The following is a 5,000-nucleotide window of genomic DNA, read 5'->3' on the forward strand; positions in this document are numbered from 1 at the left end:
TATATACATATATATCTGTGAATATGCATGTACATATATGTGAGTTAGTTGACAATGTTACCAGATTGTGTATAATGTAAAGTACCCATCACTGGTGCACTATTCCTACATAAAAATGTATTAAAACGTATGTATCTGCACGCACACACATATGTATTGTAAATTTTATCAAGGGACACATACATTCATAGGGACACACGCCCTTCCATAGATACATAAATAAGCACACATACTGCAAATTTTATCAATAGACACATACACATAAATACGTTTGTATATGCAAAGATATATAAATACACATATTCACACACACATATATGTTTGTTTTTTACTTAGATAAACTAAATATTTGCAGTATGACCATTGTGCTAAAACTCTGGAGAATGTCGAGGTTTTGAAGAAACTTACATTGGTACCAGGCAAATTTGAAATGTGAATGTAAGTAGGTCAGTATGGTAACCAATTGAAAACCAAATCAACGCAAACCTGTATGAAAAGAGAGAAAAGAAAAAGACCTGATGCAAAATGATGTGGGTTGATGGAATTACGAATGTTGTGTATGAAGTTGAAATTCTATAAGGCAAGGAATGGATTGTCTACGTAAAAAACTCATTGAAAGGAATTGCATAAACATTAATATTTATACATACACACACACACACCACACACACACACACACACACTTACACACACACATATGCAGATATACATATCACGTTGCTAGCAGTGTGGAATAAATGTTGGTTTTAATATTTGTGCGATTTAAATTTTTTATGAATACAATTTTTCTGAATGACATTTGATAAATGGGATTTTAGGAAAAAAGGAAATCGAATCCTCAGCGGTGTAAAGCCCTCATAGATTATTGATCCCTACATATGCATAAACTTCGGAAAGTATATATATTGTAATTGTTTAATGACTAAATGTATGAAACTAATGAGCTATGACTACTTGCCAGCGGGGAAAATTTAGCAAAGAAGACATCACACAATTTCTGAACAATTTATCCAGAATGAAGCATAAAGGAAGACAGAGTTGAGGATGGGGGTAAGGAAGATGAAAAAAGGTTAAAATAGGCTAAAAAATATGACTTGTTAAATGATTTAGCTTGAAAAATAATAATACTGTCAGATAACTGGTTTACACGGTCATAAACATCATCATCAAACAATAGCTTTCTTATGTACAATTAATTATAATTTTTCGACAACGATTTTCAGTTGGTGTGAAGAAAGTGTTGGGTTGAGGAATTTGTAGAATACGTGGAGGAACAATGTATCACTAGAAGTGGGCACACACTGTAGGGCTGGGAGAAGAGAGCGCACATTGTTGGGGCGGTAAAAGAGGGTGCCCACTGTAGGACTGCAGAAGGGTACACAATATAAGGTTGGGAAGAGAAAGAGCACATATTTTGGGACAGGGAAAAATAGGACGCACCTTGAATGACTGGTGCAATTTCAGGGCTGGAAAAACGATAGGACATTGTAAGGTTGGGAGAAGAGATAACACATTGTGGTGCTGAAAGAAGGGGATGTATATTGTAGGACTGAAAGAAGACGCAATTGTACGGCTGGGAGAGGAGGAACATATTGGCGGACCGGATTAGTTGTTGAATAGCCTAGCACTAGCCTTGGCAATCAGTGTTCCTGAAATAGTTTGTTATTTAAAGGGTTCCGTGGTCACGCTCACGAAAGCTAGTGGTAACTAAATATTAGTATGCTCTGTCACATTAACCAGACATTTTAATCACAGAAAGCAGTTATTGGTATCAGTTTAGTTACAGATGCTTGTATATCCAGGTTATTGTGGAATTTTGGAATATTTCAGGAACTTGAAGTCGAATGCCAAGCAAACTAAGATTAAGTTCATATATGTTTTCCAACAATGTAAAGTTCTCAAATCAATTAGTAACATACCAGAGCAGGTAAATATACCGATAAAGTTGTGGATATGAATTTCAGGAAACATGAAGAAGGATGCCAGTCAGACCAAGATTAAGTTCACATTTAACTGTTTCAAGAAAAATTTCTTTAGTGATAGGAATGATAGTAGGGTAGGTTGAGGAAGCAGATTAGCTGGAGAAAAGAACAGAAGGGGAAAAAATTTGGGGGATGTAAAAGGACAAAGACAGATTGACACTAGAAAGAAGGGTCAGTCTATTTCTATGGTGACAGAAAATTTAGGTCAGTGTGGGAGGAACATTAAATTCTTAAGAGACTGTGAGGTTGACCAAATCTTGCTTTCAAATGAAAGCCATCAGAATTTATTGCAAGAGTTAGGAGAAAGGGAGATATAAGGAAAGCTATAAGAGGGTCTTAGGTTATCGGCAGAGAAAGATACAGTAAGAAAATCAAGGTTAACACTAGAATAGAAGGCTATTTATTTTTATTTTTATCTTTATTTTAACTTTTATTTTTATATGGTGAGAAAGAATCTAGATCACTATCTAGAGGTCAATTAAATTCTATAGCAAATGGTAGGGGAACAGTACCTATTCAAATTTATAGTGAAAATCAAATTATAACTGAGGGAATAGTATTACATGTTAAATTTAGAATAGAATTGGGAAAATGTGCAATTCTTAATTTAGTTAATTTAGTTGACTATCAAGTCAATTAAAAGTTGGCATAGTATATTTTCTATTTATTATTATATTAAAAAGATACAGTTAGAAAACAATAGGAAAACCTTCAAATTTCTATTTAAAATATTTTAATGTTCTGATTTTTGAATGACTGCAAGACACCTAACTCTAGACGATTATTTAGTAGATTTTTATTTTTTCTATACTTTAAGATCTCGTAGGTCTCCATAGAACAGAGTTGACAGCCTACTCTATTATTTCCGTAAGGTATTGCCCTTCTAACTATTTCCCATTTTAGGTTATATTTAATATTATTAGTTTTGAGTTCCCAAATTTTGCTAGATAGTGTAGTGCAACCTGCCTTATGATCTAATCGGAAAGAGGAAAGATAATTGTCAATTATCTGTTTAAAATTAATTGAACAACCGATGTAAAAAAAGTTACTATTAGAAGTTATTATAGTACATTTATAGATTACATTTTGAACTGAACAACGACCAGATGCCGGACAATTTGATCTAATCCGACAATTGCAAATGGGGGGATAATTTTCAGATTTGGAATTATTTAAGGACAGTTCTCTCACATTGCTGTTATTCAAATTATTATAAATATTATTTTCATTATTGTAGGTAATATTGTTATCCAAAGTGGGGTTACTATTTATTGATCCATTCACACTATCATTCACATCTAACATAACAATACCTCTATTACCTACATTATTGTTATTGCTGTTATTATTATTTGTATTTATATCAAAGTTATTATTACTGCTATAGATATTATTGCTATCATCATTTTTGGTATTATTTTTATTAATACTATCCCTATTTTTATCATTATAATTATTTCTATTAATATTATTGATATTATTATTATTGTTGTTGCTCTCATTTTGATAATTATTATTATTATTATTTTTATTTTTGATACTATTATTACAATTATTATTACTATTCATGTTGATACTAATCTTACTACTCCTGGCTAATTTAATGTTTTTACTATTAAGTCTAGCTATTATGGTGGACATATTTGGGAGGGTTGAATATGAAATCCTAACTGTTCTCTTAGAAATTATTCTATGATATTTATGAGAGGTTGGAAAATTTTTTTCTAGTATAGATTTGAATCTACTGTATACATTCGATATATATATATATATGTATATATGTAATATATATATGTATATATATATATATGTATATATGTATATAATATATATATATGTATATATATATATATGTATATATATATATATATGTATTATATGTATATATATTATATCATCATATGTATATATATATATATATATATATATTATATATATGTATATATGTATATATATATATATCATCATATATGTATATATATATATATGTATAATTATATTATGTATATATGTATATATATATATGTAATATGATATATTATATATATGTATATATGTATATATTATATATATGTATATATGTATATATTATATATGTATATATGTATATATTATATATATGTATATATGTATATATTATATATATGTATATATGTATATATTATATATATGTATATATGCATATAATATATATATGTATATATGTATTATATATATGTATAGATGTATATATATGTATATATGTATATATATGTATATATATAGTATATATGTAATATATGTATATATATTATATATATGTATATTATATGTATAATATGTATATATGTATATATGTATATATATGTATATATTATATATGTATATATGTATATATATATGTATATATGTAGATATATATATATATATATGATATATATCATATAGTATATGTATATATATATATATGTATATATATATAGTTATGTATATGTACAATATATATATATATATATATATATGTACATATATATATATATATATAATATATATATTATATGTATATATACTAATATATATATATATATATATATATATATATATATATATATATATATATATATATAATATATATAAATATATTAATATATATATGTAGATATATATATATAATAGTATATATATATATATATATATATTGTATATATATAATATATATATATATATATATATATATATAATATATATATATATATATGTATATGCATGGCCGCAGCTCTGAGCTGAAACAAGCAATATATATATATATATATATATATATATTATATTTGCTTGTTTCAGCTCAGTGCTGCGGCCATGCTGATGCACCGCCGTTTTGTGCTACACTGTTATTACGAAGAACCTCCTCTAATATGTGGCACTTGGTGAAGAATGGAATTTGACATAGCTACTCTCATTTGCACCTCTTGCCGTGAGGTAGGTTCATCTGGGACTCTCGACAGGAAGATGTCAAGCTTTGATTTAAAAACTGCTACATCT

The sequence above is a fragment of the Octopus sinensis genome, linkage group LG6 (genome assembly GCF_006345805.1).
Source record: "Octopus sinensis linkage group LG6, ASM634580v1, whole genome shotgun sequence".
In the NCBI taxonomy this organism is placed as follows: domain Eukaryota; kingdom Metazoa; phylum Mollusca; class Cephalopoda; order Octopoda; family Octopodidae; genus Octopus; species Octopus sinensis.